Here is a 22946-nt window from a genome sequence, read left to right as displayed (position 1 = left end):
TGGGTACAGTCAGCAGGCCTTCCTCCTCAAATACCTCTGGGCACAGTCACCAGGCCTTCCTTCTTAGGTACCTCTGGGCACAGTCACCAGGCCTTCCTTCTTATGTACGTCTGGGTACAGTCACCAGGCCTTCCTTCTCAGTTACCTTTGGGTACACTTACGAGGTCTTCCTTCTGAGGTACCTCAGTGGACTGTCACCAGGCCTTCCTTCCAAGGTACCTCTGGGTATAGTCACCAGTCCTTCCTTCCGAGGTAACTCTGGGTACAGTCATCAGACCTTTTTTCCGAGGTAACTGTGGGTAAAACCATCAGACCTTTCTTCCGAGATACCTCTGGGTAGAGTGACCAGGCCTTCCTTCCGAGGTACCTCTGAGTACAGTCAGTAGGCCTCCCTTCTGAGGTATATCTGGGTAATGTCACCAGGCCTTCCTTCCGAGGTACCTCTGGGTACAGTCACCAGGCCTTCCTTCTGATGTACTTCTGGGTACAGTCACCAGGCCTTCCTTCCCAGGTACGCCTGGGTACTTTCACCAGGCCTGCCTTCTGAGGTATCTCTGGGTCCTATCACCAAGCCTTCCTTCTGAGGTACCTCTGGGTACAGGCACAAGGCATTCATTCTGAGGTACCTCTGGGTACAGTCACCAGGCCTTCCTTCCGAGGTACCTCTGGGTACAGTCACCAGGCCTTCCTTCCAAGGTACCTCTGGGTATAGTCACCAGTCCTTCCTTCCGAGGTACCTCTGTTTACAGTCACCAGGCCTTCCTTCCGAGGTTCCTCTGGGTTCAGTCACAAGGAGTTCCTTTGCAGGTACCTCTGGGTATACTCACCATGCCTTCCTTCCGAGGTATCTCTGGGTAGAGTCATCAGGACTTCCTTCCCAGGTATCTCTGGGTAGAGTCACCAGGCCTTCATCCGAGGTACCTGTGGGTATAGTTACCAGGCCTTCCTTCTCAGGTACCTCTGGGTACAGTCACCAGGTCTGCCTTCCCATGTACCTCTGGATACTGTCACCAGGCCTTCATTCCGAGGTACCTCTGGGTACAGTCACCAGGCCTTCCTTCTGAGGTACCTGTGTGTAGAGTCACCAGCCCTTCCTTCCGAGGCACCTCTGGGTACAGTCACCAGGCCTTCCTTCTGAGGTACTCTGGGTACAGTCAGTAGGCCTTCCTTTCGAGGTACCTCTGGGTATAGTTACCAGGCCTTCCTTCTCAGGTACCTCTGGGTACAGTCACCAGGTCTGCCTTCCCATGTACCTCTGGATACTGTCACCAGGCCTTCATTCCGAGGTACCTCTGGGTACAGTCACCAGGCCTTCCTTCTGAGGTACTCTGGGTACAGTCACCCGGACTTCCTTCTGAGGTACCTGTGTGTAGAGTCACCAGCCCTTCCTTCCGAGGCACCTCTGGGTACAGTCACCAGGCCTTCCTTCTGAGGTACTCTGGGTACAGTCAGTAGGCCTTCCTTCTGAGTTATGTCTGGGTACAGTCACCAGGCCTTTATTCTGAGGTACCTCTGGGTACAGTCACCAGTCCTTCCTTCTGAGGTCCCTCTGTGTACAGTCACCAGGCATTCCTTCTGAGTTACCTCTGGGTACAGTCACCAGGCCTTTCTTCCGAGTACCTCTGAGCACAGTCATAAGGACTTTCTCCCGAACTACCTCTGGGTACAGTTACCAGGCCTTCCTTCCGAGGTACCTCTGTGTTCAGTCACCAGTCCTTCCTTCTGAGGAACCTCTGGGTAGAGTCACCAGGCCTTCCTTTCTAGGTCTCTCTGGGTATAGTCACCAGGCCTTCCTTCTGATGTAGCTCTGGGTACAGTCAGCATTCCTTCCTTCTTAAAATCCTCTGGGCACAGTCACCAGGCCTTCCTTCTTAGGTTTCTCTGGGTACAGTCACCAGGCCGTCCTTCTCAGGTACCTTTATGTATACTTACCAGGTCTTCCTTTTGTTGTACCTCTGTGGAGTGTCACCAGGCCTTCCTTCTGAAGCACCTCTGGGTACACTCATGAGGAATTCCTAATTAGGTACCTCTGCGTACAGTCACCAGGCCTTCCTTCCAAGGTACCTCTGGGTATAGTCACCAGTCCTTCCTTCGGAGGTACCTCTGGGTACTGTCACCAGGCCTTCCTCCCGAGGTAACTCTGGGTACAGTCAGTAGGTCTTCCTTCTGAGGTATTTCTGGGTAATGTCACCAGGCCTTCCTTCCGAGGTACCTCTGGGTACAGTTACCAGGCCTTCATTCTCAGGCACATCTGGGTACTGTCTCTAGGTCTTCCTTCCAAGGTACCCCTGGGTACAGACACCGGACGTTTTTTCCGAGGTAACTCTGGGTACAGTCACCAGGCCTTCCTTCCGAGGTACCTCTGGATACTGTCACCAGGCCTTCCTGCAGAGGTAACTCTGGGTACAGTCACCAGGCCTTCATCCGAGTTTCCTCTGGGTACAGTCACCAGGACTTCCATCCGAGCTAACTCTGGGTACAGACACCAGGTATTCCTTCTGAGGTACCTCTGGGTACAGTCAGCAGGCCTTCCTTCTGAGGTACCTGTGGGTACAGTCACAAGGACTTCCTTCCGAGGTACCCCTGGGTATAGTCACCAGGCCTTCTTTCTCAGGTACCTCTGAGTACAGTCAGAGGCCTGCCTTCTCAGATACCTCTGGGTACAGTTACCAGGCTTTCCTTTTGAGGTATTCTTGGTACAGTCACCCAGCCTTCCTTCTGAGGTACCTGTGTGTAGAGTCACCAGGTCTTCCTTCCGATTCACCTCTGGGTACAGTCACCAGGCCTTCCTTCCAGGTACCTCTGGGAACAGTCATCAGGCCTTCCTTCCGAGTTACCTCTGGGTTCCGTCACAAGGAGTTCCTTTGGAGGTACCTCTGGGTATACTCACCATGCCTTCCTTCCGAGGTATCTCTGGGTAGAGTCATCAGGACTTCCTTCCCAGGTATCTCTGGGTAGAGTCACCAGGCCTTCATCCGAGGTACCTGTGGGTAGTGTCACCAGGCCTTCCTACCGAGGTAACTCTGGGTACAGTCACCAGGCCTTGTACCCGAGGTACCTCTGGGTATAGTCACCAGGCCTTCCTTCCGAGGTACCTCTGGGTACATCAGTAGGCCTTCCTTCTGAGGTACCTCTGGGTAATGCCTCCAGGGATTCCTTCTCCTGTACCTCTGGATACAGTCACCAGGCCTTCCTTCTCAGATACCTCTGGGTATAGTCACCAGGATTTTATTCTCAGGTACCTTTGGGTACAGTCACCAGGCCTTCCTTCTTAGGTATCTCTGGGTATAGCTACCAGGCCTTCCTTCTCAGGTACGCCTGGGTACTGTCACCAGGCCTTCCTTCCGAGGTACCTCTGGGTACAGGCACCAGGCGTTGCTTCCGAAGTACCTGTGGTTACAGTCACCAGACCTTCCTTCTCAGGTTCCTCTGGCTGTAGTCACCAGGCCCTTTTTCCGAGTACCTCTGAGCACAGTCATCAGCCCTTTTTCCCGAAGTATCTCTGGGTACAGTCACCAGGCCCTCCTTCCGAGGTACCGCTGTGTTCAGTAACCAGTCCTTCCTTCCGAGGATCCTCTGGGTACAGTCACCAGGCCTTCTTTCCGAAGTACCTCTGGGAATAGTCATCAGGCTTTCCTTCTGAGGTACCTCTGGGTACAGTCAGCAGGCCTTCCTTCTCAGATACCTCTGGGCACAGTCACCAGAGCTTCTTTCTTAGGTACCTCTGAGTACAGTCACCAGCCTTCCTTCTGAGGTACCTTTTGGTACACTTACCAGGTCTTCCTTTTGAGGTACCTCTGTGGACTGTCACCAGGCCTTCCTGCTGAGGCACCCTGGGTACACTCATCAGACACTCCTATTTAAGTACCTCTGGGTACAGTCACCAGGACTTCCTTCCACGGTACCTCTGGGTATATTCACCAGTCCTTCCTTCCGAGGTACCTCTGAGTACTGTCACCAGGCCTTCCTCCTGAGGTAACTCTGGGTACAGTCAGTAGGCCTTCCTTCTGAGGTACATCTGGGAAATGTCACCAGGCCTTCCTTCCGAGGTATCTCTGGGTACAGTTACCAGGCCGTCATTCTCAGGCACCTCTGGGTACAGTCACCAGGCCTTCCTTCTGAGGAAGCCCTTGGGTACAGTCACCGTGCCTTCCTTCTGAGTTACCTCTGCGTATAGTCACCAGGCCTTCCTTCTGAGGTAGCTCTGGGTACAGTCACCAGACCTTTCTTCCGAGGTACCTCTGGGTACCGTCACCGGGCCTTCCTACTGAGGTAAATTTTTGTACGGTCACCAGGCCTTCCTTCCGAGGTACCTCTGGGTACAGTCACCAGGCCTTCCTACTGAGGTACCACTGGGTACAGTCACAAGGCCTTCCTTCTCAGATACCTGTGGGTACAGTCACCAGGCCCTCTTTCCGAGGTACCTTTGGGTACAGTCACTAGGCCTTTCTTCCAATATACCTCTGGATGTCCTTACTAGGCCTTCCTTCCAATTACCTCTGGGTACAGTCACCAGGCCTTCCTTCTGAGGTACCTCTGAGTACAGTCAGCAGGCCTGCCTTCTCAGATACCTCTGGGTACTGTCACCAGACCTTCCTTCTGAGGTAGCTCTGGGTACAGACACCAGGGCTTCCTTCGGAGGTACCTCTGGGTAAGGTCATCAGGGCTTCCTTCCGAGGTATGTATGGGTAGAGTCACCAGGGCTTCCTTCTAAGGTACGTCTGGGTATAATCACCAGGCCTTCCTTCCGAGGTATCTCTGGGTACAGGCATCAGGCCTTCCCTCCGAAGTACGTCTGGGTACAGTCATCAGGCCTTCGTACCGAGTTACCTCACGGTACAGTCACCAGGCCTTCCTTCCGAGGTACCTCTGTGTTCAGTCACCCGTCCTTCCTTCTGAGAAACCTCTGGGTACAGTCACCAGGCCTTCTTTCCGAAGTACCTCTGGGAATAGTCACCGGGCCTTGGGTCTGAGGTACCTCTGGGTACAGTCAGCAGGCCTTCCTTCTCAGATACCTCTGGGCACAGTCACCAGGGCTTCCTTCTTAGGTACCTCTGAGTACAGTCACCAGCCTTTCTTCTGAGGTACCTTTTGGTACACTTACCAGGTCTTCCTTTTTTAGGTACCTCTGTGGACTGTCTCCAGGCCTTCCTGCTGAGGCACCTCTGGGTACACTCATTAGACACTCCTATTTAGGTACCTCTGGTACAGTCACCAGGCCTTCCTTCCAAGGTACCTTTGGGTATATTCACCAGAACTTCCTTCCGAGGTACCTCTGGGTACTGTCACCAGGCCTTCCTTCTGAGGTAACTCTGGGTACAGTCAATAGGCCTTCCTTCTGATGTACCTCTGGGTACAGTCACCAGGCCTTTTACCCGAGGAACCTCTGAGTACAGTCAGCAGGGCTGCCTTCTCAGATACCTCTGGGTACAGTCACAAAGCTTTCCTTTTGAGGTAATTCTGGGTACTGTCACCAGGCCTTCCTTCTGAGTTACCTCTGCGTATAGTCACCAGGCCTTCCTTCTGAGGTACCTGTGGGTACAGTCACCAGGTCTTCCTTCCGAGGTACGTCTGGGTATAGTCAGTAGGCCTTCCTTCTGAGGTACCTCTGGGTAATGTCTCCAGGGATTCTATCTCCAGTACTTCTGGGTACAGTCAACAGGCCTTCATTCTCAGGTACCTCTGGGTAGAGTCACCAGGCCTTCATTCTCAGGTACCTCAGGGTACAGTCTCCAGGCCTTCTTTCCGAGGAACCTCTGGGTACAGTCACCAGACCTTCCTTCCGAGGTACCTCTGGGTATCATCACCAGGCCTTTCTTCTGAGGTAACTCTGGGTACAGTCAGCAGGCCTTCCTCCTCAAATACCTCTGGGCACAGTCACCAGGCCTTCCTTCTTAGGTACCTCTGGGCACAGTCACCAGGCCTTCCTTCTTATGTACGTCTGGGTACAGTCACCAGGCCTTCCTTCTCAGTTACCTTTGGGTACACTTACGAGGTCTTCCTTCTGAGGTACCTCAGTGGACTGTCACCAGGCCTTCCTTCCAAGGTACCTCTGGGTATAGTCACCAGTCCTTCCTTCCGAGGTAACTCTGGGTACAGTCATCAGACCTTTTTTCCGAGGTAACTGTGGGTAAAACCATCAGACCTTTCTTCCGAGATACCTCTGGGTAGAGTGACCAGGCCTTCCTTCCGAGGTACCTCTGAGTACAGTCAGTAGGCCTCCCTTCTGAGGTATATCTGGGTAATGTCACCAGGCCTTCCTTCCGAGGTACCTCTGGGTACAGTCACCAGGCCTTCCTTCTGATGTACTTCTGGGTACAGTCACCAGGCCTTCCTTCCCAGGTACGCCTGGGTACTTTCACCAGGCCTGCCTTCTGAGGTATCTCTGGGTCCTATCACCAGGCCTTCCTTCTGAGGTACCTCTGGGTACAGGCACAAGGCATTCATTCTGAGGTACCTCTGGGTACAGTCACCAGGCCTTCCTTCCGAGGTACCTCTGGGTACAGTCACCAGGCCTTCCTTCCAAGGTACCTCTGGGTATAGTCACCAGTCCTTCCTTCCGAGGTACCTCTGTTTACAGTCACCAGGCCTTCCTTCCGAGGTTCCTCTGGGTTCAGTCACAAGGAGTTCCTTTGCAGGTACCTCTGGGTATACTCACCATGCCTTCCTTCCGAGGTATCTCTGGGTAGAGTCATCAGGACTTCCTTCCCAGGTATCTCTGGGTAGAGTCACCAGGCCTTCATCCGAGGTACCTGTGGGTAGTGTCACCAGGCCTTCCTACCGAGGTAACTCTGGGTACAGTCACCAGGCCTTGTACCCGAGGTACCTCTGGGTATAGTCACCAGGCCTTCCTTCCGAGGTACCTCTCGGTACAGTCAGTAGGCCTTCCTTCTGAGGTACCTCTGGGTAATGCCTCCAGGGATTCCTTCTCCTGTACCTCTGGATACAGTCACCAGGCCTTCATTCTCAGATACCTCTGGGTACAGTCACCAGGCTTTCATTCTCAGGTACCTTTGGGTACAGTCACCAGGCCTTCCTTCTGAGGTACCTCTGAGTACAGTCAGCAGGCCTGCCTTCTCAGATAACTCTGGGTACAGTCACCAGGCTTTCCTTCTGACGTAGTTCTGGGTACAGTCACCAGGCCTTCCTTCTGACGTACTCTGGGTACAGTCACCCGGACTTCGGTCTGAGGTACCTGTGTGTAGAGTCACCAGCCCTTCCTTCCGAGGCACCTCTGGGTACAGTCACCAGGCCTTCCTTCTGAGGTACTCTGGGTACAGTCAGTAGGCCTTCCTTTCGAGGTACCTCTGGGTATAGTTACCAGGCCTTCCTTCTCAGGTACCTCTGGGTACAGTCACCAGGTCTGCCTTCCCATGTACCTCTGGATACTGTCACCAGGCCTTCATTCCGAGGTACCTCTGGGTACAGTCACCAGGCCTTCCTTCTGAGGTACTCTGGGTACAGTCAGTAGGCCTTCCTTCTGAGTTATGTCTGGGTACAGTCACCAGGCCTTTATTCTGAGGTACCTCTGGGTATCATCACCAGGCCTTTCTTCTGAGGTAACTCTGGGTACAGTCAGCAGGCCTTCCTCCTCAAATACCTCTGGGCACAGTCACCAGGCCTTCCTTCTTAGGTACCTCTGGGCACAGTCACCAGGCCTTCCTTCTTATGTACGTCTGGGTACAGTCACCAGGCCTTCCTTCTCAGTTACCTTTGGGTACACTTACGAGGTCTTCCTTCTGAGGTACCTCAGTGGACTGTCACCAGGCCTTCCTTCCAAGGTACCTCTGGGTATAGTCACCAGTCCTTCCTTCCGAGGTAACTCTGGGTACAGTCATCAGACCTTTTTTCCGAGGTAACTGTGGGTAAAACCATCAGACCTTTCTTCCGAGATACCTCTGGGTAGAGTGACCAGGCCTTCCTTCCGAGGTACCTCTGAGTACAGTCAGTAGGCCTCCCTTCTGAGGTATATCTGGGTAATGTCACCAGGCCTTCCTTCCGAGGTACCTCTGGGTACAGTCACCAGGCCTTCCTTCTGATGTACTTCTGGGTACAGTCACCAGGCCTTCCTTCCCAGGTACGCCTGGGTACTTTCACCAGGCCTGCCTTCTGAGGTATCTCTGGGTCCTATCACCAAGCCTTCCTTCTGAGGTACCTCTGGGTACAGGCACAAGGCATTCATTCTGAGGTACCTCTGGGTACAGTCACCAGGCCTTCCTTCCGAGGTACCTCTGGGTACAGTCACCAGGCCTTCCTTCCAAGGTACCTCTGGGTATAGTCACCAGTCCTTCCTTCCGAGGTACCTCTGTTTACAGTCACCAGGCCTTCCTTCCGAGGTTCCTCTGGGTTCAGTCACAAGGAGTTCCTTTGCAGGTACCTCTGGGTATACTCACCATGCCTTCCTTCCGAGGTATCTCTGGGTAGAGTCATCAGGACTTCCTTCCCAGGTATCTCTGGGTAGAGTCACCAGGCCTTCATCCGAGGTACCTGTGGGTATAGTTACCAGGCCTTCCTTCTCAGGTACCTCTGGGTACAGTCACCAGGTCTGCCTTCCCATGTACCTCTGGATACTGTCACCAGGCCTTCATTCCGAGGTACCTCTGGGTACAGTCACCAGGCCTTCCTTCTGAGGTACCTGTGTGTAGAGTCACCAGCCCTTCCTTCCGAGGCACCTCTGGGTACAGTCACCAGGCCTTCCTTCTGAGGTACTCTGGGTACAGTCAGTAGGCCTTCCTTTCGAGGTACCTCTGGGTATAGTTACCAGGCCTTCCTTCTCAGGTACCTCTGGGTACAGTCACCAGGTCTGCCTTCCCATGTACCTCTGGATACTGTCACCAGGCCTTCATTCCGAGGTACCTCTGGGTACAGTCACCAGGCCTTCCTTCTGAGGTACTCTGGGTACAGTCACCCGGACTTCCTTCTGAGGTACCTGTGTGTAGAGTCACCAGCCCTTCCTTCCGAGGCACCTCTGGGTACAGTCACCAGGCCTTCCTTCTGAGGTACTCTGGGTACAGTCAGTAGGCCTTCCTTCTGAGTTATGTCTGGGTACAGTCACCAGGCCTTTATTCTGAGGTACCTCTGGGTACAGTCACCAGTCCTTCCTTCTGAGGTCCCTCTGTGTACAGTCACCAGGCATTCCTTCTGAGTTACCTCTGGGTACAGTCACCAGGCCTTTCTTCCGAGTACCTCTGAGCACAGTCATAAGGACTTTCTCCCGAACTACCTCTGGGTACAGTTACCAGGCCTTCCTTCCGAGGTACCTCTGTGTTCAGTCACCAGTCCTTCCTTCTGAGGAACCTCTGGGTAGAGTCACCAGGCCTTCCTTTCTAGGTCTCTCTGGGTATAGTCACCAGGCCTTCCTTCTGATGTAGCTCTGGGTACAGTCAGCATTCCTTCCTTCTTAAAATCCTCTGGGCACAGTCACCAGGCCTTCCTTCTTAGGTTTCTCTGGGTACAGTCACCAGGCCGTCCTTCTCAGGTACCTTTATGTATACTTACCAGGTCTTCCTTTTGTTGTACCTCTGTGGAGTGTCACCAGGCCTTCCTTCTGAAGCACCTCTGGGTACACTCATGAGGAATTCCTAATTAGGTACCTCTGCGTACAGTCACCAGGCCTTCCTTCCAAGGTACCTCTGGGTATAGTCACCAGTCCTTCCTTCGGAGGTACCTCTGGGTACTGTCACCAGGCCTTCCTCCCGAGGTAACTCTGGGTACAGTCAGTAGGTCTTCCTTCTGAGGTATTTCTGGGTAATGTCACCAGGCCTTCCTTCCGAGGTACCTCTGGGTACAGTTACCAGGCCTTCATTCTCAGGCACATCTGGGTACTGTCTCTAGGTCTTCCTTCCAAGGTACCCCTGGGTACAGACACCGGACGTTTTTTCCGAGGTAACTCTGGGTACAGTCACCAGGCCTTCCTTCCGAGGTACCTCTGGATACTGTCACCAGGCCTTCCTGCAGAGGTAACTCTGGGTACAGTCACCAGGCCTTCATCCGAGTTTCCTCTGGGTACAGTCACCAGGACTTCCATCCGAGCTAACTCTGGGTACAGACACCAGGTATTCCTTCTGAGGTACCTCTGGGTACAGTCAGCAGGCCTTCCTTCTGAGGTACCTGTGGGTACAGTCACAAGGACTTCCTTCCGAGGTACCCCTGGGTATAGTCACCAGGCCTTCTTTCTCAGGTACCTCTGAGTACAGTCAGAGGCCTGCCTTCTCAGATACCTCTGGGTACAGTTACCAGGCTTTCCTTTTGAGGTATTCTTGGTACAGTCACCCAGCCTTCCTTCTGAGGTACCTGTGTGTAGAGTCACCAGGTCTTCCTTCCGATTCACCTCTGGGTACAGTCACCAGGCCTTCCTTCCAGGTACCTCTGGGAACAGTCATCAGGCCTTCCTTCCGAGTTACCTCTGGGTTCCGTCACAAGGAGTTCCTTTGGAGGTACCTCTGGGTATACTCACCATGCCTTCCTTCCGAGGTATCTCTGGGTAGAGTCATCAGGACTTCCTTCCCAGGTATCTCTGGGTAGAGTCACCAGGCCTTCATCCGAGGTACCTGTGGGTAGTGTCACCAGGCCTTCCTACCGAGGTAACTCTGGGTACAGTCACCAGGCCTTGTACCCGAGGTACCTCTGGGTATAGTCACCAGGCCTTCCTTCCGAGGTACCTCTGGGTACATCAGTAGGCCTTCCTTCTGAGGTACCTCTGGGTAATGCCTCCAGGGATTCCTTCTCCTGTACCTCTGGATACAGTCACCAGGCCTTCCTTCTCAGATACCTCTGGGTATAGTCACCAGGATTTTATTCTCAGGTACCTTTGGGTACAGTCACCAGGCCTTCCTTCTTAGGTATCTCTGGGTATAGCTACCAGGCCTTCCTTCTCAGGTATGCCTGGGTACTGTCACCAGGCCTTCCTTCCGAGGTACCTCTGGGTACAGGCACCAGGCGTTGCTTCCGAAGTACCTGTGGTTACAGTCACCAGACCTTCCTTCTCAGGTTCCTCTGGCTGTAGTCACCAGGCCTTTTTTCCGAGTACCTCTGAGCACAGTCATCAGCCCTTTTTCCCGAAGTATCTCTGGGTACAGTCACCAGGCCCTCCTTCCGAGGTACCGCTGTGTTCAGTCACCAGTCCTTCCTTCCGAGGATCCTCTGGGTACAGTCACCAGGCCTTCTTTCCGAAGTACCTCTGGGAATAGTCATCAGGCTTTCCTTCTGAGGTACCTCTGGGTACAGTCAGCAGGCCTTCCTTCTCAGATACCTCTGGGCACAGTCACCAGAGCTTCTTTCTTAGGTACCTCTGAGTACAGTCACCAGCCTTCCTTCTGAGGTACCTTTTGGTACACTTACCAGGTCTTCCTTTTGAGGTACCTCTGTGGACTGTCACCAGGCCTTCCTGCTGAGGCACCCTGGGTACACTCATCAGACACTCCTATTTAGGTACCTCTGGGTACAGTCACCAGGACTTCCTTCCACGGTACCTCTGGGTATATTCACCAGTCCTTCCTTCCGAGGTACCTCTGAGTACGGTCACCAGGCCTTCCTCCTGAGGTAACTCTGGATACAGTCAGTAGGCCTTCCTTCTGAGGTACATCTGGGAAATGTCACCAGGCCTTCCTTCCGAGGTATCTCTGGGTACAGTTACCAGGCCTTCATTCTCAGGCACCTCTGGGTACAGTCACCAGGCCTTCCTTCTGAGGAAGCCCTTGGGTACAGTCACCGTGCCTTCCTTCTGAGTTACCTCTGCGTATAGTCACCAGGCCTTCCTTCTGAGGTAGCTCTGGGTACAGTCACCAGACCTTTCTTCCGAGGTACCTCTGGGTACCGTCACCGGGCCTTCCTACTGAGGTAAATTTTTGTACGGTCACCAGGCCTTCCTTCCGAGGTACCTCTGGGTACAGTCACCAGGCCTTCCTACTGAGGTACCACTGGGTACAGTCACAAGGCCTTCCTTCTCAGATACCTGTGGGTACAGTCACCAGGCCTTCTTTCCGAGGTACCTTTGGGTACAGTCACTAGGCCTTTCTTCCAATATACCTCTGGATGTCCTTACTAGGCCTTCCTTCCAATTACCTCTGGGTACAGTCACCAGGCCTTCCTTCTGAGGTACCTCTGAGTACAGTCAGCAGGCCTGCCTTCTCAGATACCTCTGGGTACTGTCACCAGACCTTCCTTCTGAGGTAGCTCTGGGTACAGACACCAGGGCTTCCTTCGGAGGTACCTCTGGGTAAGGTCATCAGGGCTTCCTTCCGAGGTATGTATGGGTAGAGTCACCAGGGCTTCCTTCTAAGGTACGTCTGGGTATAATCACCAGGCCTTCCTTCCGAGGTATCTCTGGGTACAGGCATCAGGCCTTCCCTCCGAAGTACGTCTGGGTACAGTCATCAGGCCTTCGTACCGAGTTACCTCAGGGTACAGTCACCAGGCCTTCCTTCCGAGGTACCTCTGTGTTCAGTCACCCGTCCTTCCTTCCGAGAAACCTCTGGGTACAGTCACCAGGCCTTCTTTCCGAAGTACCTCTGGGAATAGTCACCGGGCCTTGGGTCTGAGGTACCTCTGGGTACAGTCAGCAGGCCTTCCTTCTCAGATACCTCTGGGCACAGTCACCAGGGCTTCCTTCTTAGGTACCTCTGAGTACAGTCACCAGCCTTTCTTCTGAGGTACCTTTTGGTACACTTACCAGGTCTTCCTTTTTTAGGTACCTCTGTGGACTGTCTCCAGGCCTTCCTGCTGAGGCACCTCTGGGTACACTCATTAGACACTCCTATTTAGGTACCTCTGGTACAGTCACCAGGCCTTCCTTCCAAGGTACCTTTGGGTATATTCACCAGAACTTCCTTCCGAGGTACCTCTGGGTACTGTCACCAGGCCTTCCTTCTGAGGTAACTCTGGGTACAGTCAATAGGCCTTCCTTCTGATGTACCTCTGGGTACAGTCACCAGGCCTTTTACCCGAGGAACCTCTGAGTACAGTCAGCAGGGCTGCCTTCTCAGATACCTCTGGGTACAGTCACAAAGCTTTCCTTTTGAGGTAATTCTGGGTACTGTCACCAGGCCTTCCTTCTGAGTTACCTCTGCGTATAGTCACCAGGCCTTCCTTCTGAGGTACCTGTGGGTACAGTCACCAGGTCTTCCTTCCGAGGTACGTCTGGGTATAGTCAGTAGGCCTTCCTTCTGAGGTACCTCTGGGTAATGTCTCCAGGGATTCTATCTCCAGTACTTCTGGGTACAGTCAACAGGCCTTCATTCTCAGGTACCTCTGGGTAGAGTCACCAGGCCTTCATTCTCAGGTACCTCAGGGTACAGTCTCCAGGCCTTCTTTCCGAGGAACCTCTGGGTACAGTCACCAGACCTTCCTTCCGAGGTACCTCTGGGTATCGTCACCAGGCCTTTCTTCTGAGGTAACTCTGGGTACAGTCAGCAGGCCTTCCTCCTCAAATACCTCTGGGCACAGTCACCAGGCCTTCCTTCTTAGGTACGTCTGGGTACAGTCACCAGGCCTTCCTTCTCAGTTACCTTTGGGTACACTTACGAGGTCTTCCTTCTGAGGTACCTCAGTGGACTGTCACCAGGTCTTCCTTCCAAGGTACCTCTGGGTATAGTCACCAGTCCTTCCTTCCGAGGTAACTCTGGGTACAGTCATCAGACCTTTTTTCCGAGGTAACTGTGGGTAAAACCATCAGACCTTTCTTCCGAGATACCTCTGGGTAGAGTGACCAGGCCTTCCTTCCGAGGTACCTCTGAGTACAGTCAGTAGGCCTCCCTTCTGAGGTATATCTGGGTAATGTCACCAGGCCTTCCTTCCGAGGTACCTCTGGGTACAGTCACCAGGCCTTCCTTCTGATGTACTTCTGGGTACAGTCACCAGGCCTTCCTTCCCAGGTACGCCTGGGTACTTTCACCAGGCCTGCCTTCTGAGGTATGTCTGGGTCCTATCACCAGGCCTTCCTTCTGAGGTACCTCTGGGTACAGGCACAAGGCATTCATTCTGAGGTACCTCTGGGTACAGTCACCAGGCCTTCCTTCCGAGGTACCTCTGGGTACAGTCACCAGGCCTTCCTTCCAAGGTACCTCTGGGTATAGTCACCAGTCCTTCCTTCCGAGGTACCTCTGTTTACAGTCACCAGGCCTTCCTTCCGAGGTTCCTCTGGGTTCAGTCACAAGGAGTTCCTTTGCAGGTACCTCTGGGTATACTCACCATGCCTTCCTTCCGAGGTATCTCTGGGTAGAGTCATCAGGACTTCCTTCCCAGGTATCTCTGGGTAGAGTCACCAGGCCTTCATCCGAGGTACCTGTGGGTAGTGTCACCAGGCCTTCCTACCGAGGTAACTCTGGGTACAGTCACCAGGCCTTGTACCCGAGGTACCTCTGGGTATAGTCACCAGGCCTTCCTTCCGAGGTACCTCTCGGTACAGTCAGTAGGCCTTCCTTCTGAGGTACCTCTGGGTAATGCCTCCAGGGATTCCTTCTCCTGTACCTCTGGATACAGTCACCAGGCCTTCATTCTCAGATACCTCTGGGTACAGTCACCAGGCTTTCATTCTCAGGTACCTTTGGGTACAGTCACCAGGCCTTCCTTCTGAGGTACCTCTGAGTACAGTCAGCAGGCCTGCCTTCTCAGATAACTCTGGGTACAGTCACCAGGCTTTCCTTCTGACGTAGTTCTGGGTACAGTCACCAGGCCTTCCTTCTGACGTACTCTGGGTACAGTCACCCGGACTTCGGTCTGAGGTACCTGTGTGTAGAGTCACCAGGCCTTCCTTCTGAGGCACCTCTGGGTACAGTCACCAGGCCTTCCTTCTGATGTACTCTGGGTACAGTCACCCGGACTTCCTTCTGAGGTACCTGTGTGTAGAGTCACCAGCCCTTCCTTCCGAGGCACCTCTGGGTACAGTCACCAGGCCTTCCTTCTGAGGTACTCTGGGTACAGTCAGTAGGCCTTCCTTTCGAGGTACCTCTGGGTATAGTTACCAGGCCTTCCTTCTCAGGTACCTCTGGGTACAGTCACCAGGTCTGCCTTCCCATGTACCTCTGGATACTGTCACCAGGCCTTCATTCCGAGGTACCTCTGGGTACAGTCACCAGGCCTTCCTTCTGAGGTACTCTGGGTACAGTCAGTAGGCCTTCCTTCCGAGTTATGTCTGGGTACAGTCACCAGGCCTTTATTCTGAGGTACCTCTGGGTACAGTCACCAGGCCTTCCTTCTGAGGTCCCTCTGTGTACAGTCACCAGGCATTCCTTCTGAGTTACCTCTGGGTACAGTCACCAGGCCTTTCTTCCGAGTACCTCTGAGCACAGTCATAAGGACTTTCTCCCGAACTACCTCTGGGTACAGTTACCAGGCCTTCCTTCCGAGGTACCTCTGTGTTCAGTCACCAGTCCTTCCTTCTGAGGAACCTCTGGGTAGAGTCACCAGGCCTTCCTTTCTAGGTCTCTCTGGGTATAGTCACCAGGCCTTCCTTCTGATGTAGCTCTGGGTACAGTCAGCATTCCTTCCTTCTTAAAATCCTCTGGGCACAGTCACCAGGCCTTCCTTCTTAGGTTTCTCTGGGTACAGTCACCAGGCCGTCCTTCTCAGGTACCTTTATGTATACTTACCAGGTCTTCCTTTTGTTGTACCTCTGTGGAGTGTCACCAGGCCTTCCTTCTGAAGCACCTCTGGGTACACTCATGAGGAATTCCTAATTAGGTACCTCTGCGTACAGTCACCAGGCCTTCCTTCCAAGGTACCTCTGGGTATAGTCACCAGTCCTTCCTTCGGAGGTACCTCTGGGTACTGTCACCAGGCCTTCCTCCCGAGGTAACTCTGGGTACAGTCAGTAGGTCTTCCTTCTGAGGTATTTCTGGGTAATGTCACCAGGCCTTCCTTCCGAGGTACCTCTGGGTACAGTTACCAGGCCTTCATTCTCAGGCACATCTGGGTACTGTCTCTAGGTCTTCCTTCCAAGGTACCCCTGGGTACAGACACCGGACGTTTTTTCCGAGGTAACTCTGGGTACAGTCACCAGGCCTTCCTTCCGAGGTACCTCTGGATACTGTCACCAGGCCTTCCTGCAGAGGTAACTCTGGGTACAGTCACCAGGCCTTCATCCGAGTTTCCTCTGGGTACAGTCACCAGGACTTCCATCCGAGCTAACTCTGGGTACAGACACCAGGTATTCCTTCTGAGGTACCTCTGGGTACAGTCAGCAGGCCTTCCTTCTGAGGTACCTGTGGGTACAGTCACAAGGACTTCCTTCCGAGGTACCCCTGGGTATAGTCACCAGGCCTTCTTTCTCAGGTACCTCTGAGTACAGTCAGAGGCCTGCCTTCTCAGATACCTCTGGGTACAGTTACCAGGCTTTCCTTTTGAGGTATTCTTGGTACAGTCACCCAGCCTTCCTTCTGAGGTACCTGTGTGTAGAGTCACCAGGTCTTCCTTCCGATTCACCTCTGGGTACAGTCACCAGGCCTTCCTTCCAGGTACCTCTGGGAACAGTCATCAGGCCTTCCTTCCGAGTTACCTCTGGGTTCCGTCACAAGGAGTTCCTTTGGAGGTACCTCTGGGTATACTCACCATGCCTTCCTTCCGAGGTATCTCTGGGTAGAGTCATCAGGACTTCCTTCCCAGGTATCTCTGGGTAGAGTCACCAGGCCTTCATCCGAGGTACCTGTGGGTAGTGTCACCAGGCCTTCCTACCGAGGTAACTCTGGGTACAGTCACCAGGCCTTGTACCCGAGGTACCTCTGGGTATAGTCACCAGGCCTTCCTTCCGAGGTACCTCTGGGTACATCAGTAGGCCTTCCTTCTGAGGTACCTCTGGGTAATGCCTCCAGGGATTCCTTCTCCTGTACCTCTGGATACAGTCACCAGGCCTTCCTTCTCAGATACCTCTGGGTATAGTCACCAGGATTTTATTCTCAGGTACCTTTGGGTACAGTCACCAGGCCTTCCTTCTTAGGTATCTCTGGGTATAGCTACCAGGCCTTCCTTCTCAGGTATGCCTGGGTACTGTCACCAGGCCTTCCTTCCGAGGTACCTCTGGGTACAGGCACCAGGCGTTGCTTCCGAAGTACCTGTGGTTACAGTCACCAGACCTTCCTTCTCAGGTTCCTCTGGCTGTAGTCACCAGGCCTTTTTTCCGAGTACCTCTGAGCACAGTCATCAGCCCTTTTTCCCGAAGTATCTCTGGGTACAGTCACCAGGCCCTCCTTCCGAGGTACCGCTGTGTTCAGTCACCAGTCCTTCCTTCCGAAGATCCTCTGGGTACAGTCACCAGGCCTTCTTTCCGAAGTACCTCTGGGAATAGTCATCAGGCTTTCCTTCTGAGGTACCTCTGGGTACAGTCAGCAGGCCTTCCTTCTCAGATACCTCTGGGCACAGTCACCAGAGCTTCTTTCTTAGGTACCTCTGAGTACAGTCACCAGCCTTCCTTCTGAGGTACCTTTTGGTACACTTACCAGGTCTTCCTTTTGAGGTACCTCTGTGGACTGTCACCAGGCCTTCCTGCTGAGGCACCCTGGGTACACTCATCAGACACTCCTATTTAGGTACCTCTGGGTACAGTCACCAGGACTTCCTTCCACGGTACCTCTGGGTATATTCACCAGTCCTTCCTTCCGAGGTACCTCTGAGTACGGTCACCAGGCCTTCCTCCTGAGGTAACTCTGGATACAGTCAGTAGGCCTTCCTTCTGAGGTACATCTGGGAAATGTCACCAGGCCTTCCTTCCGAGGTATCTCTGGGTACAGTTACCAGGCCTTCATTCTCAGGCACCTCTGGGTACAGTCACCAGGCCTTCCTTCTGAGGAAGCCCTTGGGTACAGTCACCGTGCCTTCCTTCTGAGTTACCTCAGCGTATAGTCACCAGGCCTTCCTTCTGAGGTAGCTCTGGGTACAGTCACCAGACCTTTCTTCCGAGGTACCTCTGGGTACCGTCACCGGGCCTTCCTACTGAGGTAAATTTTTGTACGGTCACCAGGCCTTCCTTCCGAGGTACCTCTGGGTACAGTCACCAGGCCTTCCTACTGAGGTACCACTGGGTACAGTCACAAGGCCTTCCTTCTCAGATACCTGTGGGTACAGTCACCAGGCCCTCTTTCCGAGGTACCTTTGGGTACAGTCACTAGGCCTTTCTTCCAATATACCTCTGGATGTCCTTACTAGGCCTTCCTTCCAATTACCTCTGGGTACAGTCACCAGGCCTTCCTTCTGAGGTACCTCTGAGTACAGTCAGCAGGCCTGCCTTCTCAGATACCTCTGGGTACTGTCACCAGACCTTCCTTCTGAGGTAGCTCTGGGTACAGACACCAGGGCTTCCTTCGGAGGTACCTCTGGGTAAGGTCATCAGGGCTTCCTTCCGAGGTATGTATGGGTAGAGTCACCAGGGCTTCCTTCTAAGGTACGTCTGGGTATAATCACCAGGCCTTCCTTCCGAGGTATCTCTGGGTACAGGCATCAGGCCTTCCCTCCGAAGTACGTCTGGGTACAGTCATCAGGCCTTCGTACCGAGTTACCTCAGGGTACAGTCACCAGGCCTTCCTTCCGAGGTACCTCTGTGTTCAGTCACCCGTCCTTCCTTCCGAGAAACCTCTGGGTACAGTCACCAGGCCTTCTTTCCGAAGTACCTCTGGGAATAGTCACCGGGCCTTGGGTCTGAGGTACCTCTGGGTACAGTCAGCAGGCCTTCCTTCTCAGATACCTCTGGGCACAGTCACCAGGGCTTCCTTCTTAGGTACCTCTGAGTACAGTCACCAGCCTTTCTTCTGAGGTACCTTTTGGTACACTTACCAGGTCTTCCTTTTTTAGGTACCTCTGTGGACTGTCTCCAGGCCTTCCTGCTGAGGCACCTCTGGGTACACTCATTAGACACTCCTATTTAGGTACCTCTGGTACAGTCACCAGGCCTTCCTTCCAAGGTACCTTTGGGTATATTCACCAGAACTTCCTTCCGAGGTACCTCTGGGTACTGTCACCAGGCCTTCCTTCTGAGGTAACTCTGGGTACAGTCAATAGGCCTTCCTTCTGATGTACCTCTGGGTACAGTCACCAGGCCTTTTACCCGAGGAACCTCTGAGTACAGTCAGCAGGGCTGCCTTCTCAGATACCTCTGGGTACAGTCACAAAGCTTTCCTTTTGAGGTAATTCTGGGTACTGTCACCAGGCCTTCCTTCTGAGTTACCTCTGCGTATAGTCACCAGGCCTTCCTTCTGAGGTACCTGTGGGTACAGTCACCAGGTCTTCCTTCCGAGGTACGTCTGGGTATAGTCAGTAGGCCTTCCTTCTGAGGTACCTCTGGGTAATGTCTCCAGGGATTCTATCTCCAGTACTTCTGGGTACAGTCAACAGGCCTTCATTCTCAGGTACCTCTGGGTAGAGTCACCAGGCCTTCATTCTCAGGTACCTCAGGGTACAGTCTCCAGGCCTTCTTTCCGAGGAACCTCTGGGTACAGTCACCAGACCTTCCTTCCGAGGTACCTCTGGGTATCGTCACCAGGCCTTTCTTCTGAGGTAACTCTGGGTACAGTCAGCAGGCCTTCCTCCTCAAATACCTCTGGGCACAGTCACCAGGCCTTCCTTCTTAGGTACGTCTGGGTACAGTCACCAGGCCTTCCTTCTCAGTTACCTTTGGGTACACTTACGAGGTCTTCCTTCTGAGGTACCTCAGTGGACTGTCACCAGGTCTTCCTTCCAAGGTACCTCTGGGTATAGTCACCAGTCCTTCCTTCCGAGGTAACTCTGGGTACAGTCATCAGACCTTTTTTCCGAGGTAACTGTGGGTAAAACCATCAGACCTTTCTTCCGAGATACCTCTGGGTAGAGTGACCAGGCCTTCCTTCCGAGGTACCTCTGAGTACAGTCAGTAGGCCTCCCTTCTGAGGTATATCTGGGTAATGTCACCAGGCCTTCCTTCCGAGGTACCTCTGGGTACAGTCACCAGGCCTTCCTTCTGATGTACTTCTGGGTACAGTCACCAGGCCTTCCTTCCCAGGTACGCCTGGGTACTTTCACCAGGCCTGCCTTCTGAGGTATCTCTGGGTCCTATCACCAGGCCTTCCTTCTGAGGTACCTCTGGGTACAGGCACAAGGCATTCATTCTGAGGTACCTCTGGGTACAGTCACCAGGCCTTCCTTCCGAGGTACCTCTGGGTACAGTCACCAGGCCTTCCTTCCAAGGTACCTCTGGGTATAGTCACCAGTCCTTCCTTCCGAGGTACCTCTGTTTACAGTCACCAGGCCTTCCTTCCGAGGTTCCTCTGGGTTCAGTCACAAGGAGTTCCTTTGCAGGTACCTCTGGGTATACTCACCATGCCTTCCTTCCGAGGTATCTCTGGGTAGAGTCATCAGGACTTCCTTCCCAGGTATCTCTGGGTAGAGTCACCAGGCCTTCATCCGAGGTACCTGTGGGTAGTGTCACCAGGCCTTCCTACCGAGGTAACTCTGGGTACAGTCACCAGGCCTTGTACCCGAGGTACCTCTGGGTATAGTCACCAGGCCTTCCTTCCGAGGTACCTCTCGGTACAGTCAGTAGGCCTTCCTTCTGAGGTACCTCTGGGTAATGCCTCCAGGGATTCCTTCTCCTGTACCTCTGGATACAGTCACCAGGCCTTCATTCTCAGATACCTCTGGGTACAGTCACCAGGCTTTCATTCTCAGGTACCTTTGGGTACAGTCACCAGGCCTTCCTTCTGAGGTACCTCTGAGTACAGTCAGCAGGCCTGCCTTCTCAGATAACTCTGGGTACAGTCACCAGGCTTTCCTTCTGACGTAGTTCTGGGTACAGTCACCAGGCCTTCCTTCTGACGTACTCTGGGTACAGTCACCCGGACTTCGGTCTGAGGTACCTGTGTGTAGAGTCACCAGGCCTTCCTTCTGAGGCACCTCTGGGTACAGTCACCAGGCCTTCCTTCTGATGTACTCTGGGTACAGTCACCCGGACTTCCTTCTGAGGTACCTGTGTGTAGAGTCACCAGCCCTTCCTTCCGAGGCACCTCTGGGTACAGTCACCAGGCCTTCCTTCTGAGGTACTCTGGGTACAGTCAGTAGGCCTTCCTTTCGAGGTACCTCTGGGTATAGTTACCAGGCCTTCCTTCTCAGGTACCTCTGGGTACAGTCACCAGGTCTGCCTTCCCATGTACCTCTGGATACTGTCACCAGGCCTTCATTCCGAGGTACCTCTGGGTACAGTCACCAGGCCTTCCTTCTGAGGTACTCTGGGTACAGTCAGTAGGCCTTCCTTCCGAGTTATGTCTGGGTACAGTCACCAGGCCTTTATTCTGAGGTACCTCTGGGTACAGTCACCAGGCCTTCCTTCTGAGGTCCCTCTGTGTACAGTCACCAGGCATTCCTTCTGAGTTACCTCTGGGTACAGTCACCAGGCCTTTCTTCCGAGTACCTCTGAGCACAGTCATAAGGACTTTCTCCCGAACTACCTCTGGGTACAGTTACCAGGCCTTCCTTCCGAGGTACCTCTGTGTTCAGTCACCAGTCCTTCCTTCTGAGGAACCTCTGGGTAGAGTCACCAGGCCTTCCTTTCTAGGTCTCTCTGGGTATAGTCACCAGGCCTTCCTTCTGATGTAGCTCTGGGTACAGTCAGCATTCCTTCCTTCTTAAAATCCTCTGGGCACAGTCACCAGGCCTTCCTTCTTAGGTTTCTCTGGGTACAGTCACCAGGCCGTCCTTCTCAGGTACCTTTATGTATACTTACCAGGTCTTCCTTTTGTTGTACCTCTGTGGAGTGTCACCAGGCCTTCCTTCTGAAGCACCTCTGGGTACACTCATGAGGAATTCCTAATTAGGTACCTCTGCGTACAGTCACCAGGCCTTCCTTCCAAGGTACCTCTGGGTATAGTCACCAGTCCTTCCTTCGGAGGTACCTCTGGGTACTGTCACCAGGCCTTCCTCCCGAGGTAACTCTGGGTACAGTCAGTAGGTCTTCCTTCTGAGGTATTTCTGGGTAATGTCACCAGGCCTTCCTTCCGAGGTACCTCTGGGTACAGTTACCAGGCCTTCATTCTCAGGCACATCTGGGTACTGTCTCTAGGTCTTCCTTCCAAGGTACCCCTGGGTACAGACACCGGACGTTTTTTCCGAGGTAACTCTGGGTACAGTCACCAGGCCTTCCTTCCGAGGTACCTCTGGATACTGTCACCAGGCCTTCCTGCAGAGGTAACTCTGGGTACAGTCACCAGGCCTTCATCCGAGTTTCCTCTGGGTACAGTCACCAGGACTTCCATCCGAGCTAACTCTGGGTACAGACACCAGGTATTCCTTCTGAGGTACCTCTGGGTACAGTCAGCAGGCCTTCCTTCTGAGGTACCTGTGGGTACAGTCACAAGGACTTCCTTCCGAGGTACCCCTGGGTATAGTCACCAGGCCTTCTTTCTCAGGTACCTCTGAGTACAGTCAGAGGCCTGCCTTCTCAGATACCTCTGGGTACAGTTACCAGGCTTTCCTTTTGAGGTATTCTTGGTACAGTCACCCAGCCTTCCTTCTGAGGTACCTGTGTGTAGAGTCACCAGGTCTTCCTTCCGATTCACCTCTGGGTACAGTCACCAGGCCTTCCTTCCAGGTACCTCTGGGAACAGTCATCAGGCCTTCCTTCCGAGTTACCTCTGGGTTCCGTCACAAGGAGTTCCTTTGGAGGTACCTCTGGGTATACTCACCATGCCTTCCTTCCGAGGTATCTCTGGGTAGAGTCATCAGGACTTCCTTCCCAGGTATCTCTGGGTAGAGTCACCAGGCCTTCATCCGAGGTACCTGTGGGTAGTGTCACCAGGCCTTCCTACCGAGGTAACTCTGGGTACAGTCACCAGGCCTTGTACCCGAGGTACCTCTGGGTATAGTCACCAGGCCTTCCTTCCGAGGTACCTCTGGGTACATCAGTAGGCCTTCCTTCTGAGGTACCTCTGGGTAATGCCTCCAGGGATTCCTTCTCCTGTACCTCTGGATACAGTCACCAGGCCTTCCTTCTCAGA

Source organism: Elephas maximus, chromosome Y, assembly GCF_024166365.1.
Source record: "Elephas maximus indicus isolate mEleMax1 chromosome Y, mEleMax1 primary haplotype, whole genome shotgun sequence".
In the NCBI taxonomy this organism is placed as follows: Eukaryota; Metazoa; Chordata; class Mammalia; order Proboscidea; family Elephantidae; genus Elephas; species Elephas maximus.
The sequence above is the reverse complement of the archived record's forward strand: the minus strand, read 5'-3'. Positions refer to the sequence as shown.